Raw genomic sequence first — 17,035 nt, 5'->3', positions numbered from 1 at the left:
CAGTTGGTTAGTCCCTGGCTAGTTTCCTAACTGCCATATCCTTACTGGTTTCGCCCAGCTTGTTTGTGTACAGTAAATGCCAAGAAATAAGGCCTGCATTCACAGAAAATTATGGGAAAATTACAATCTCTCTTTAGAGCAAAAGTCCTTTTATCACATCCCAATAAATAGTATAAGACATTTTGCTAGTGTATGATGTTTTGTATAATTGATGACAGTAATAATAAAACATTTTATTTATAAAAAAAAAAAAAAAGAAAATGGTGACATGATTTGATGTTTAGCTTCATAAAACAGCTGTTTTATTTTAAAAAAATATAACAAATACACTTGTTTTTTTTATAAATTTGCAATACGTCAGGCTGTAATTTTCAGTTAAGGTCAAAAAGTACAGCTGCCAAGAACAACTTTCAGAGCTTTTCTAGACATCTAGACTTATCTCCAGGCTCACTTTCACTTGACTGAAGAAAGTAATCCTTGACTTAGACAGATTTTAATGAATTTAGTCAATTATCAGCATTAATTCCAGTGATACATTCTGCTGATAAAAGGTTTAGAGCTGAAACTCTGTTGATTGAATCTCAGGTTGAATCTCGCTGCGGGTTCACAAACTGATCTAAGCTCATCAAAATGGATGGACTCTCTCTTGCATTCTATCATCCTTAATTCTTTCATTTCTGAAGTTTGGCTGTCTGGACTGCGTTGTCTCCCTAAACTGCTTCACATGCATAAGAGAGGCCCAATGTGGGTTCTTGAAAGTCGTGGAAATAATAGCATCAGGCTTTTTCAAATCCAAAAGTTGTTTGACAACAGCAGCCTGTTGTTTTGTTCACATAGTGGGCCCTTATGTCACCTGGCTGTAGGCCAGGAGGATACTGTGTGAGTTTTGGCTCTTTGGTACGCTGTGGTAGTCTGTCATGTGTTGCCAAAAATAGATATAGCTTCCCTCAGTGGACTGGAAAAAAAAAAAAAAAATTTAAGGCCTGGTGCAAATCCCTCAAGAGCTAGTGTTTTCTAGGAGAGGATTAAAGAGTCAGGGCACCAGGGGCTCAACTCCTTTCAGCAGAAGGGTTTCCCTCATAGATACATCACATGTGTTCTTCTGTGGGTATGCATTTAATATTAATATACATAATAATATAATATACATAATTTTACAGTCAAACTGTTTTGAGACTGCTATGAAATGATGTGACATCAATAACAAGAAGAAAATGTTAAAGGGTTAGTTTACCCAAAAATGAAAATAATGTCATTTATTACTTACCCTCATGCCGTCCCACACCCGTAAGACCTTCGTTAATCTTCGGAACACAAATTGAGATATTTTTGTTTAAATCCGATGGCTCCGTGAGGCCTCCATAGGGAGCAACGACATTTCCTAAAAACATATTTAAATCAGTTCATGTGAGTACAGTGGTTCAATATTAACATTATAAAGTGACAAGAATATTTTTGGTGCGCCAAAAAAAACAAAATAACGACTTATTTAGTGATGGCCGATTTCAAAACACTGCTTCAGGAAGCTTCGGAGCATAATGAATCAGCGTATCGAATTATGATTCGGATCGCGTGTAAAACCGCCAAACTGCTGAAATCATGTGACTTTGGCGCTCCGAACCGCTGATTCGACACGCTGATTCATTATGCTCTGAAGCTTCCTGACGCAGTGTTTTGAAATCGGCCATCACTATATAAGTCGTTATTTTGTTTTTTTTGGCGCACCAAAAATATTCTCGTCACTTTATAATATTAATATTGAATCACTGTACTCACATGAACTGATTTAAATATGTTTTTAGTACTTTTGTGGATCTTGAGAGAGGAAATGTCATTGCTCCCTATGTAGGCCTCACGGAGCCATCGGATTTCAACAAAAATATCTCAATTTGCGTTCCGAAGATAAACGAAGGTCTTATGGGTGTGGAACGGCATGAGGGCGGGTAATAAATGACAGAATTTTCATTTTTGGGTGAACTAACCCTTTAAGAATGCATTTGGGCTGGTCTAATTAAAATGTCAATACTCTTTTTGGTCCTTAGGCACATTCTGTCCTCTCATGCTTAACATTGTAAGACAGAAAATTCAGGAATTTTGTCACAGAATGTTAATTTGTCTGTATGAACAAAATATAAACCTGTGTCACTGCATCATAGAAAACCGGTATAGATTTGTTAGTTACGCCACCAGTTTTGGCTGAATGAAAAAAAAAAGAAGTATTGAATGTAATATTGTTGTATATTTCAAAAGTCGTTTATTTGCCTTTAAAAATTAATTTAAAATGTGTTTTTTTTATTATTACAATTTTGCAGCTTTATCTACAGGCATGGTGTGAGGGATACAAAAAGCATCTGTCTTTTTTTGGGTTTTTTTTTTTAACAACCCATCAAATTTCAGTCTGTTTTTGTACATTTTGTCTTCATTGTGAAAAAAGTAGTGGGTATATATAAATAATCTTTCTAAACAAGAACACCTGATCATCTGCAACAGGCAATTTCGCTGTGAAGACGAAAACTTTGCATCTAGACTGACCAATTTAAAAATACCTTTTTCTTCCTTGTAGAAAAATGTGTACATTGTTCATCATTCAAATAGCCCACTCAAAATGCTGTAGAGACTAGAGAAATTTTCCCACACCCTTACAAGTGCTTCTGTTCTCCCTTCAAAGAATGACACACCCCTGGCTAAAACCGAGCAAACAATTTGTAAAAGAACTGAGTCATTAGAACAAGTTGTCAAGGGTGTTGAGGAAATAAAGAGAACAAGACAATGGTTAAAGAGAAAGAGAGAGGAGCAAAGAAAAAGAAAGCTAAAAATAAAAAAATCAACCAAAACAAGAAACAAACAAACTCCTGCTCTAGTCTGCGTCCATGCGTAAATCTTTGCATGATTATCTCAAAGTGACTCATTTTTTTTTATACTCTGCATGCAGATGATGTCATTGGTATATTTAGGGGGACAAACAGAGACCGTAAGTGTGTTTGACATAATGGGGTCTGACAGAGTTGGTCACAAACCAGTCTGCCCCCATCTTCATCCGAATAGTGACAACTACAATCTGCTGAAACACAAGAGAAAGGAAGGAATACTATGTCTTTTTTCACCCACTGGTCACTACAGTGACGCTCCACAAACTATATTGGTCTTGACAAGTTATTGAAGATGCTTGAGCCAGACCTGGCCACAACTTCACGAACAATAAAATCATATAAGTTTTGGCTTAAAAGCTAACTGAAAAAAGGATGTCCAAGTACTTCAAATTTTCAATATATTCATTACCATTGGCTTTTTCTTGAAAGTGAGATTCTGTGGCCTTGGACGTTAGTAGCATTTAAATTGGATTCCTTTGAAATGAAAAGAAGGCCTGGCAATCAACCAACAAGAAATCAGGCACATAAAGTACAGAAAGCCTGTCTGAAGTCCCATGATGCATTTGCTTTAAATTGGTTTAAACGAGAGCTGGAGAAAATTGTGGTACCAATGGACTCATTCTCATCCATTCCTTTCACTGATCCTTCCAACACATCTCACTGTCACTGTCTGTCAATCGACTATAAGAAAATTATGAAAAGTATAGAACTCTTCCTAATAGCTTTTCTTTTTTTCTTTTTTTTGCTGTAGATCTGGATATCATCAGAGCCCATGAACATTTAAGAAGTAACGATTATGAGAGTGATCTACAGCCCTGTTAGAGCTGGGAGAAACAATCACGTGGAGACGTTTCAGTCCGAGAGAATCCGTTTGCTGTGAGATGTCCTGGAGGTAGATGATGCAACAGTGCAGGGAGAAGAGTAGATCTAGTCACGCGTTTGCTAGTCCACTCAGTGTTTTCATTGGGCGGGCTCTCTTGCAACAGGACAGTGTGTGTGTCACCACCGCTGTCATAGCAGAACACTCACTCAGCAAGAGCTAACACTCAAAACCATGCACAAACACAAATATGTGCAGGCAATTACAAACACAGTTGGTCGCGCAATATTCTCATATACAAAGACAAACATACAGGCTTTTACTCAAACAGTGGAAAAAGTCTGATTTAGTGGTTTTCATTGCATATTAGTTACTGAATAAGTAAACTCATGTTTAACCGACATATTAGCAAATTAGACTTTTAAATGAGCGCCAGTTATGCTCTGCGCTTAGGAGGGGCTTCACGGATGTCTGACTGAGACACTGCCATGATGCAAACCCTTGCAAGTCGGCAAATCACCCTCCATCTGCAACCAAGGATTTAGCGTAATGAGAGTTATTGAGCAGAGATACGGCAGACAAAAAAATTATGCTGGCTATTATATACACAGTTGTGAGAAAAGTCTTTAAACAAACATTGTGTAAGGCTGGGGGAATTATTGCACACATTTAGTTGTTTTATGTCAGCACATTCTAAATCCCAGTGGCATGTTGTGGAATTCAGTGTATATTGCATTATATATAATCTTTTGTTCAAACGTTTGGGATTTTTTAGGGTTTTTGAAAGAAATATCAACCAAAAATACAGTACAAAATGTAATATTGTGAAATATTACAATTTCAAATAACTAATTAATTTTAAAATGTAATTTTTTCCTGTGATGGCAAAACTGATTTTACAGCATCATTACTCCAGTCTTCAGTGTCACATGATCCTTCATAAATCATTCTAATATGAAACATTTCTTATTCTTATCACTGTTTAAAACAGTTCTGCTGCTTCATATTTTTGTGGAAAATGTGATAGATTTTTTAGGAATCTTTGAATATAAAGTTGCAAATGTCTTTACTGTCACTTTTGATCAATTTAATATACATATTTTTGCTATATTATGATTGATAGTCATCTTTTCTTTGTAATAAATCATTATAATGAAGAGAATATGATAGGCTGTCTTTTATCGCACTGATCACAATCCACTAATCACACCACTGTTGTGCTTTAAACACGATTTGAGCTTACATTTTGTTATATTCATAATATTTATTTACTGTCATATATTTTCTCTTTCAAACTTTTTGAAGAGCTCCTGCTTCCCTTATCATCCACTGTAAACCCTAACACTCAAAATAATTAATTGGTTTGAGTAGGGTAAACTTAAATTAAACAAATTAGTTCAGTCAAATTAACTTTTTAGTATTAAGCACTTTTTCTTTCCTTCGAGTTCACAGAACTGATATATTTTAAGTAAATTGAACTGTTTCTTTGTTTTGATTTCTTTTAATTTAGACAAACTTAAGTTTAACTGAAACTGGGCTGGGATTTCTATTTCCCAGAATGCTTTGCCCATGGCACTCAAAAGGGAGAGTAAATGTTAAAATGAATTGTTTTTTTGTTGCAAGATTAATGTTAAGTGGGAGATTTAGTAGTGATTAATGTTTTGTTATGCTAATTTAGAAGGGTTTCTGTTAATGTGGGTTTTTGGAGAGTTACCATCATGGTAGTCTCAGCCTCAGACGTCACACCCACGGACTGAACGTTGGCTGAACGTCTGATGCATATGGCACACTTATCTGGAAACACTTCAGGAGTTTCAAAGTTGTCATCTGGTTTGTTGAATTATACAGGATGTCCGGGAGACGTGTGTGTCGTGTTCTTTAACGGTCCACCTGGAAACAAATGCTGTGACGCTAAACCCCCTCATGAAAGAAGAAAGCCGTCATGTTTACAACTGTGACGATGAGCGCTACCAGGACCATCTAAATGCTGGATTTTTTAAAAGTATGTGAAGTTCATGGCTCAATTGTTGCAGTAAACTTGCACAACATTCTTAAATGAGTAATTTATTAGATGCATGTCGGTTAGTTATTGTAGGGACATTGACTTTGCATTTCACGCCCCTAAACATGACGCGGAACAAAACGAACTGTGACTGGTTGTGTTACATGTCAGTCAAACATCCTTCTGAAGGTTTGGTTACGTGAGACTACCATCATGGTGACAAGTGGTGCATGCGGCTTGGTTTGAGAACAGGTATATTAAATGTTTTATATTGCTGTACCTATTCAGCAAGTGCTATACCATGCTATTGCTAACATGCTAGCAAATTAACAAGTTAGCATTTTCTGAATTAGCTCGTTATTAGCTAATTATTATACGTTATTAGCTGAATTAGCCAAGTTTCTACTAATAAAAATGTTTATGTTGAGATTACGTGATCATTTTAAGTTAAATGTATGAATTAGTTTACTCAGATATTTCAATTTCATAACAACTAAAATGTATGAGTACAAAATATCTACCAGTTCTGCTTACTTAAACTTTGAATTTCTTAACTTAAAGGATTAGTCCACTTTCAAATAAAAATTTCTTGATAATTTACTCACCCCCATGTCATCCAAGATGTCCATGTCCTTCTTTCTTCAGTCGAAAAGAAATTAAGGTTTTTGATGAAAACATTCCAGGATTTTTCTCCTTATAGTGGACTTCAATGGTCTCCAAACGGTTGAAGGTCAAAATTGCAGTTTCAGTGCAGCTCCAAAGGGCTTTAAACGATACCAGACGAGGAATAAGGGTCTTATCTAGAGAAACGATCAATCATTTTTTTTTAAAAATCAAAATGTATATGCTTTATATGCTTAAATGATCGCATCACAAGTGCTTCCACCAGAACACGATTCCGTATTCTTCAAAAAGCTTACGCCTTCCTTATTCAACTTACGGAACGAACGCAGCGCCAGTTCCGTGTTTTTCCGTAAGTTGAATAGGGAAGGCGTACGACATTTAGCGTAAGCTTTTTGAAGAATACAGAATCGCGTTCTGGTGGAAGCACTTGTGATGCGATCATTTGTGCCTATAAAGCATATACATTTTGATTTTTTTTTTAGAAAATGACCGATCGTTTCACTAGATAAGACCCTTATTCCTCGTCTGGTATCGTTTAAAGCCCTTTGAAGCTGCACTAAAACTGTAATTTTGACCTTCAACTGTTTGGAGACCATTGAGGTCCACTATAAGGAGAATAATCCTGGAATGTTTTCATTAAAAACCTTAATTTCTTTTCGACTGAAGAATAAAGGACATGGACATCTTGGATGACATGGGGGTGAGTAAATTATCAGGAAATTTTTATTTGAAAGTGAACTATTCCTTTAAACATTTTGATGCAACCGATTGCCTAAATTTTTTTGAGTTTTGCCAACTTATTTGGGTTTACAGTGTCCTTTAATTTTGTGTATGTAGAAGCTTGACTGTTTATAGAAAACATTATGGTACTCGAGACGGATGCATTCATAAAATTTCATTGCTTTTGTTCAAAACAACCCTGTGAGAGGCGCTGTGTGTTTGTTAGTGCCTGTATGAGAGAGCATGAGTGTAGCAACTGAGCCTCTGATTGTGGTACCATTGTGCATCTGGCCTCCACATTACATCAGATATGTGTGACAGCTCCTCGAAGCCTTCAGGCTCTGAGATCCCCCCGCCTTAGTGCATCAGACCAAGTAAGATTGAGTGCCGTGATTTAAAATTGCCATGTATCTGTGCAGTATTAGGCTAATCATTCACGTGAGTCAAAGGTCTGCGGGAATCATTTTGACATCTGAACAGGCAAACAAATCTTAAAACACCATTGATAAAATCATGACAAAAAAATGAAAACGTTCCATTTTCTACCCGGCATCCCTCAGCACGAGGCTAAAAAACAGGAGCAACTCTCTCGCTCTCTTTCTATCCGTCATACACACTTATATAACTCTAATAAAAGACACAGCTTGCGATGAGGATTTGATTTAGTGTGTCTTTGGAGTATTCAGAGCCATGTTGCAGCCCGTGGCCCAAGAGGAGAGGGAAGGAGAGGGGAGGGGGTGAGGACTGGAGACTGGACACACTCATGTGGAAAGGAGGATCTGGCCTGGAGGAGCTCAGCCGACCCTCACAGCCCCGTCTCGATGTGGTTATCGCACGAGCTTGGGTATGTGTGTGTGTGGACACGTCAAGGAGGGGCAATGAGATTCAGAATGCAAAATATGTGGGTGAAGTTAGCCATGCATAACCATGTATAAACGTGTGGCTGAGCAAAATGTCATATTTCTATGCCTAGCTAGACATGCATGTCGCGTAAACATGGATGGGTTTGTGTGTTCATTTGAGCCCTCATGTGATGTAGACATAATTACATGTTTGTGACATGTTTACATGCACGCCTCCCTTCCAGAATGCCGAGGATAGACACGGATCCATCCCAGGGTGACAAACACATGCCGATGTAAAAGTGTTTCAACACACACACCTTGCATGACAGTTCTTCGTTATGACAAATGGAAGCAGACGTGTTCTGCCCCGCCGGCCCTCCTGTCACATCCCCCTGCAATGACACACAGCAGAGAGGGAGACAGCTTGGATTTATTCAAATAAAATAATATAAAAAGAAACAAACAAACAACACATACTTAGCATTCATAATCTAAAAGACGTCAGCAGAGAACAAACATACACTGCAGCACTTTAATCGACCTCATATATCTGTAAACAGTTGTATTCACTTGAGTCGGGGAGCTGTGAAAGTGCCCTGATGATCAGGTGATTGGGAATAAGGGACCGGCCAGTCAGTATATTTGGCTGGGTATCTCCTCTGCAGTGCACCTTTACTTTGACTTTGGAGCTTCTGTCTCAGTTGCATCATTAAATTTGGTTTGCTGCTAATTTTTTTTTTTTTTTTGTGGCTACTTGATATATGCTGTCCTTTCCATGAGCATTTGTCCATGAATAATCAATCAGGTACTTGGTTTATAGCCAGTAAAGTGTCTCTACATGTACTAGAGTAGCTGCAAAGAGGAAAACAAAATAAAAGCTTTTCCTAAAAAAAAAAAAAAAAAAAAATGCCTCAAGTGATTCCATGAAGGCAATGGATTCTCATGCTTGCAAAACTCTGCTTGTTAATGTAGCCAGACTTGAGTTGAATCAGCGACCGGTGCCTGTTCTAGTGAAACTCTCCATCAAGTCATGTTTGATAATCCATGACCAATCTCATTTCTTTACAGATCTATTACTGTGCCTGAATTCATCCATGCAAGCACGTTTGAAGATTAATGTAAAATGTAGTTACATCATTTACTTACATAATGAGACAAAGTTAAGACAGACAGTATTTTATGACACCTTTGATAAGTCAGTAAAAATATCGGTAGCACTTTAAAATAAGGTCCTCTTAATTAACATTAGTTAATGCATTAACTAAAATGGTAACACTTTAGTTTAGGGTCCAGTTCTCACTATTAAGTTGCTTATTAGCATGCATATTACTAGGATATTGGTTTATTAGTACTTAAAGCACATTAATGCCTTATTCTGCATGTCCATCTTCCACATCCTACCCAATACCTAAACTTAAAGGAAGATATTTAGAAGAATGTTTGTAACCAAGCAGATCTCGCCCCCCAGTAGCCCCCTATAGTCAATGGGGGGTGAGATCTGTTTGGTTACAAACATTCTTCCAAATATACAAACCCGATTCCAAAAAAGTTGGGACACTGTACAAATTGTGAATAAAAAAGGAATGCAATAATTTACAAATCTCATAAACTTATATTTTATTCACAATAGAATATAGATAACATATCTAATGTTGAAAGTGAGACATTTTGAAATGTCATGCCAAATATTGGCTCATTTTGGATTTCATGAGAGCTACACATTCCAAAAAAGTTGGGACAGGTAGCAATAAGAGGCTGGAAAAGTTAAATGTACATATAAGGAACAGCTGGAGGACCAATTTGCAACTTATTAGGTCAATTGGCAACATGATTGGGTATAAAAAGAGCCTCTCAGAGTGGCAGCGTCTCTCAGAAGTCAAGATGGGCAGAGGATCACCAATTCCCCCAATGCTGTGGCGAAAAATAGTGGAGCAATATCAGAAAGGAGTTTCTCAGAGAAAAATTGGAAAGAGTTTGAAGTTATCATCATCTACAGTGCATAATATCATCCAAAGATTCAGAGAATCTGGAACAATCTCTGTGCGTAAGGGTCAAGGCCGGAAAACCATACTGGATGCCCGTGATCTTCGGGCCCTTAGACAGCACTGCATCACATACAGGAATGCTACTGTAATGGAAATCACAACATGGGCTCAGGTGAACAAAATCCACTGTGCCATTCGCCATTGCCGGCTAAAACTCTATAGGTCAAAAAAGAAGCCATATCTAAACATGATCCAGAAGCGCAGGCGTTTTCTTTGGGCCAAGGCTCATTTAAAATGGACTGTGGCAAAGTGGAAAACTGTTCTGTGGTCAGAAGAATCAAAATTTGAAGTTCTTTTTGGAAAACTGGGACGCCATGTCATCCGGACTAAAGAGGACAAGGACAACCCAAGTTGTTATCAGCGCTCAGTTCAGAAGCCTGCATCTCTGATGGTATGGGGTTGCATGAGTGCATGTGGCATGGGCAGCTTACACATCTGGAAAGGCACCATCAATGCTGAAAGGTATATCCAAGTTCTAGAACAACATACGCTCCCATCCAGACGTCGTCTCTTTCAGGGAAGACTTTGCATTTTCCACCATGACAATGCCAGACCACATACTGCATCAATTACAACATCATGGCTGCGTAGGAGGATCCGGGTACAGAAATGGCCAGCCTGCAGTCCAGATCTTTCACCCATAGAAAACATTTGGCGCATCATAAAGAGGAAGATGCGACAAAGAAGACCTAAGACAGTTGAACAACTAGAAGCCTGTACCAGACAAGAATGAGACAACATTCCTATTCCTAAACTTGAGCAACGTGTCTCCTCAGTCCCCAGACGTTTGCAGACTGTTATAAAAAGAAGAGGGGATGCCACACAGTGGTAAACATGGCCTTGTCCCAACTTTTTTGAGATGTGTTGATGCCATGAAATTTAAAATCAACTTATTTTTCCCTTAAAATGATACATTTTCTCAGTTTAAACATTTGATATGTCATCTATGTTGTATTCTGAATAAAATATTGAAATTTGAAACTTCCACATCATTGCATTCCTTTTTTTATTCACAATTTGTACAGTGTCCCAACTTTTTTGGAATCGGGTTTGTATTCCTTTAGCAGAACAAAGAAATGTATACAGGTTTGGAACAACTTGAGGGTAAGTAAATGATGACAGAATTGTAATTTTGGGGTGAACTAACCCTTTAACAACTACCTAACTAACTATTAATAAGCAGTAATTAGGACTTTGTTGAGGCAAAAGTCATAGTTATTAGTTAGTTAATAGCGAAAATTGGACCCTAATCTAAAGTGTGACCACTAAATTTAACTAACAGCAATTAATTACAGTATTTATCAATCTTTGTTAATGTTGGGTAATAAAAAATACAACTATTCATTGTTAGTTCATGTTAACTAATGTAGTTAAAGGGTTAGTTCACCTAAAAAAAAAAAAAAAAAAAAAAAAAAAAAAAAAAAAAAATGTAGAAGATATTGTTGAATAAAGTCGTTATTATTATTTATAATAATAATATTTATTATTTTTATTTCATCAAAAATATCCTAATTTGTGTTCTGAAGGTAAATGAAGGTCTTACGGGTGTGGGACGACATGAGGGTGAGTAATTAATGACAGAAATTTCATTTTTGGGTGAACTAACCCTTTAACTAATGTTAACAAAAGGTACCTTATTGTGAAGTGTTACCAAAATATTCAATAACGTGTTGCATCAGACAAATGGAAGACAAATGGTATGACCCTAGATAATAACACTGAGGTTCTCTAGAACAACAATGAATATCATGTTTTTCTTCCCCCTCCAGAGTCAAGAGGCATGAAGCTCGTCTCCCTTCATTCCACTTCCTTCCTTCCCTCGTTCATATTCAACATCTCATTTATTTTACAGCCTCAGTTTGTTTCCAGCAGGGACAGCGGCTCGACAGCCTAAGATGGTGTAGCATTTGAAAACACACTACACGTTTAGTAGAACATAAAGTACAATCAGGCTTAGACTTGTTCAATTACGATACACTGCAGCATTCAAACTATTGTTCTGCCTATCACAGCGGATGAATACTAAACACTGAGCCAGAGGATAAAAGTGAGTCTAGAACAAGAGTTTAGAGTCATCAATGTTTCAGTAAGGCTGTGGCGTAATGTGTTTTACATCCTATTGCAACGGATGCCTAACGCAGTGGCAGGGAGAAGCAGTTGTTGAGAGATACAGCTGGAAAGAAAAGGAAAAAGGGGCACTAAGGCCCAGCTAACCTTAAAACAACCACCTACTGCGAGGAACTCCACAGTGTCAGAGTGAATTAGAGTGGCCCTTTGGGATGGCATGGCTGATATGTGTGAATGGCAGAGTGAGGGGCTGTAATGGATTATCTGACACTCATTTCATGACATCACGACAAACCCACCTGCTCGCTCCATTATGAGATCATGGTGTGACTTTCCACTGGACCTAGAAAGACCATGACAAGGAGTTCAGAGTGTTGATTTCATGCACTCTCATATTATATATCATACAATTTACATACTAAGCAGCTGACTGTACATTATCCCATTTATTACACAAAGGCTAAAGGTATGCTTAGCTAGCATTCTAAACAGTTAAAGAACAAGAAATATGTAATTTCACAATCTATAGTCTTGTTTATTTACAATTATAAGTCAAACAAATGTAGATGACAAATCATATCATGAGTGCGTATGTTTCATAATCAGGCACTCAAAAGAGCAAACATTAAAAGGCCTTTCAGACAATAGAATCTTTATGTACCAGTTAACAAAAATATGTTCTAAGAATGTATTGATAATGTTCTTAAGTTATAAAAATGTTATTTCTGATTGTTCTCTGAACGTACAAAACTTTTTCTTTCGTGGTTATGCAATCGTTAAGGAAACATTCCATTTTCTCATTCTCAAACTTTTTGGGAATGTTACTTTTTAACGTTCTCTGAAGATGCTGAATCACTTTGTAACATTTAAAAATGTTAGACGAACGTCCAACTAAATAATTTCAGGGGGGAAAAAAAGCATATTAATGATAGACAATGTTTTGGGCGAATGTTTTGAGAACATTATTAAAGACCAGATAACTCAGAACAAATGTTCTATTTATGTTACTGACAGAACCTTTTCCAGAATGTTTTGAGAACGTTCCGTTACCTGGGGTGGACCAGTTTGTCCAGGGAGACTAGTTTCAGTTACCGGTCTGATATACAGCGTTGCTGTGGCCGACAGTGAATATTAAGAAATATCTGATCACTGGACGCCAGGGTCAACCAATCAGAATCTAGTATTTCAGAGAGTTGTGTAATGAGCTCCCAATAGTTGTACATTTCTATGGGTAATATATCCACAAATATTACTCATGACAACCTCTAATAAGCATACAATATCTAGTAAAATTATATGGATAACTTAACTTGAACTGGGAAAACATTACATCCCATCATTTAAAATAAGCTTTCCTCATCAACACAGGGGCTTAAAAATGAGCCTTGCCACGGTGCATCTGTGTGAGATGTTTGACAGTGAGAGATAAGCTTGCATAAGCAGGATGTGGCTAAGCTGAAGCCGTTTCCCAATGAGGCGGTGATCACCTTCAGCCACTGAGAGAGGAAAGCCAGGGGGAGATGAAAACGGGCAACTCAGTGTGATTAGGTATGTGCTTTCTGTACAAACAATCAAGATGGCAGATGTGCCACTGTGAATTACCTTGTAATGTTAGCGAACGTTAATCCCTCAGCACATTCGTGCCCTTTGCTCCCTTTATCAAATAATGTCTGCTGATATGAGCAGAGTGTGTTGTCAGAGATACCACAGACAAGGCCATGGGGAGAGGAACTGTGCTATTAGCAGCCTCTTGAGTGGATAGAAATCATGCTAACTTTTTATTGTTATAGGGGTGACATTAAAAATCAACTGGAACTAACTTGCCGTTTACATGCTGTCTGACTGTATTTATTCTAAACCAAGTAAACACACTTGGCCCCATTGAGCAAACAATCATAGTCTAATATGTTCTATTGGTGTGGTTACGTATTGACCTTGTTGGTGGACTTTCCTTTAAACTAATTCCAGTTCTGAATTATTTTAAGCATTTCAACATCCACTAGACAGTTATTTGTGTAACTGCTTAGATTCTATGCAGCATATTTGACTAGTCGTTAAGTAAATGGATATTTAAAAAAATATTTAATATAGCCAAACAGATTGGCCTCTTAATCTATTGGAACATGGCATAGTTTGAAAATTGGAATGTGAGAAATTACACATTTAGAAAGTTTAATTGTCTTTAATATGTTTGTTTTAGACTAAGACGATGATACAATGACTAATTATTTTCATATGGATTGCATTCAGTGTTTTTATCATTAACTAAAAGTAAAACTAAAATGATTAAAGGTGTTAATTGAAATAAAGCTGAAATAAAATAACATGTAAATTAAAAAAAACTGAAATGAAAATTAGAACTGAAATAAAATAAGTAGGACCTACTCAAATTACAAAACTAAAACAGAAATATAATGTATTAAATCTAAATAAATAAATAAAAAAAACCTAATAAAACGCATGACAAAAGCACATAAAATTACTAAAACTAAAATGAAAACTGAAAATATAAAAATAAAAGCTAATTCACAATATTAAAAAATACTAGTATATAAACAATACTAAAATAACACTGATTATTATATAATACATTTGTATAGTGTTGGTGGGTTAAAGGTGGAACTATATTTGGCGTGTGAGATTTTCTACTGTGTACCACAGCTGACTGAATTTGTAGCCGACAGACTGAGGGGTGGTTATTTTTAACAGCTTAAGTTTCTTGACAAACTTAGCCTACGTTGTCTTTTCCGGGTCCAGATGGACAGCTCTATCCTGATACCCTTGCTTATTCATTTCACGCCAGAAGGAATCGACATTCTGAATGCCAATAGTTTTTTGTTTTCTTCTTTTAGCTTATTTCTCTTTTCTATGGTTCCGGTTCAGCGTAACTCCCTCCCAGTTTGTCCTTTATCCTGAAACTGCACGTATAGGAGAGATTTGTGGCTCAGCTGCTCCGTTGGTACTGTGCTCTGAATGACTTTTATGTGCTAATGACTCCGTTTAATGAAACCTTGTAAAATTCTGCACATGGTGAAGGAAGCAGATTTCTAGCTCACTAAATTGCAGCACTGACGGCTCTGCTTGGGCCTTTCTCCATACTTAATGATTCAAGCTTTCCAGTGTGCGTGACAAGTAGGGATGTACATTTTTTAAAAAATAATAACAAAATAACACTGCTAGATTATCAATAATACATAATAACCAATCATCCTAAACGAGATTAATCAGATATATAGCCTACAGTACAACATAAAAGTTGTACTACAACTTACATCTGCACAAAAGAGCACGTGAACTTGAATTTGCTTATCCGAATGCGTAACTCCCGTTGTGGATGAGCTCTTCCCGTGACAACAACACTGAAACACTGGCAACTAAAGCACAAAGAATTTACAACATTCTATTCCAGTAGTGCTCTCATTATTATGGCGGATTAGTGCTACACATCTTGCACTTCTATTTTCATGACCAAAGTGATTCCAGGCATCATGGCGCTCTTTTAAATCCATAGTTTCACTTTATTTTGCCGGTTTGGACGGAAGGCTGTCCTAATCAATCAGACCTCAGGTAAAGTCATAGCGATCATCGTTTTCATCGCTGTCACGTCCTAGTACTCGAGTAATGGTGCACATCCCTAATGGCAAGACAGCTATATCTGATAAACAGATTATTTGCAAAAGATTTAAAAAATCCTTCAGACCTCTGAACTGAGATACACATTTTGCATTTAATCTCACTCAAAATAAGTACGAACACTGAATCAGTAAGTACAGTAAGTAGCCTACTGTAATTTTTTAAAGATGTAAACTGAAAATGGATCCAGAAAAACAGGTAAAGCTATATTAGCTTCTCCTGTATTAGCTTGCTCATAGTATTATCATAGCAACCCTCTTTATAAAATGGCAATGTCATACATCTTTATATGGTAGATTGATTGCAGCAGTAGCCTACCAGATATCGAAAATAGTAAAATGCCGGAGACGACAAAAATACACAAAAGGCCATACATCTGGATCATTAAATGACTCTTGGAGTTATAGTGTGGCATATACAGAGAAGTATGACACTGAGTTTTTAAATGTATAAATTTTTTATTAGGCTGAACAACATCAGCCTAACGTTAATAATAGTGGGTGCTTTATTTATTATCCTACCTCAAGCAGGTAGTTTCTCTGCTAGTGTAGTGGCTAGGCAGGTCCATATGCAGTGTACACTTACATATGAAGGTTACAGGAGGACATTTGGAAAGATCAGAGGCTCTCGGCAGCTGGGGAAAATCTCCTCTTTAATGTAAAGCTGAAGTAGCACGGAAAATGAGAAAGCGTCACTCTGTAAACCGGCTGAACAGCACTGCCATCTAGAGGCGCCCACAAGCCACAGCAACCTGCTGGTGAGAATCGAAGCATATGAGGCCTCCCTCTTGTCAGAATCACTAATTACATGTTGAATTGCCTGTCACAAGCCGTATATTTAGTACTGACGGTGATATTAGTCTTAGTAATGAGTCTTTTTCTCAGCCTGGATGGTTTTAGTCTATCACCAGGAACATTAAGGTAATAACAAATCCTGGCAGGCTACTTCTTCTCACCCCTGCCTAATCAAAGCTATTCATTCAACACATGCAGTGAGGTCTGCAAAGAAAACCATAGATCTCCTCAAACACCAAACCTCAGCCCGTAAGCCAGGTAAGATCAGAATCTTCAATCATGGACGTTTAGTGTGCATAGATCTGTACTAAAAGTAGGCTATGTAGGTTTAGAGAAAGATGGCAGTTTATCAAGTGTTAACCAGCGTGACTGTAATAAGGTTTATTGCAGAAAGCGCTCACACTTAAGTGGTTGGTACAATTACGAGCACCTTAGGAAATATTCCCACTGAGATGTTTTAGCAACTCGACGATGAGCTCCAGGGGGTCTACTTCAAATTTTCTTATTCCGCCCCTCCAGTTAAGCATCGGGAGTCTGATAAGTGGAAAATTGGAAGGAGAAAAAAGAAGAAGAATCGACAGCTCTTTATTAAGAATCCCTCCCTATCCCTTCTGG

This window comes from Ctenopharyngodon idella, chromosome 7 (assembly GCF_019924925.1).
Source record: "Ctenopharyngodon idella isolate HZGC_01 chromosome 7, HZGC01, whole genome shotgun sequence".
NCBI lineage: Eukaryota > Metazoa > Chordata > Actinopteri > Cypriniformes > Xenocyprididae > Ctenopharyngodon > Ctenopharyngodon idella.
Note: the sequence above shows the minus strand (reverse complement) of the source record.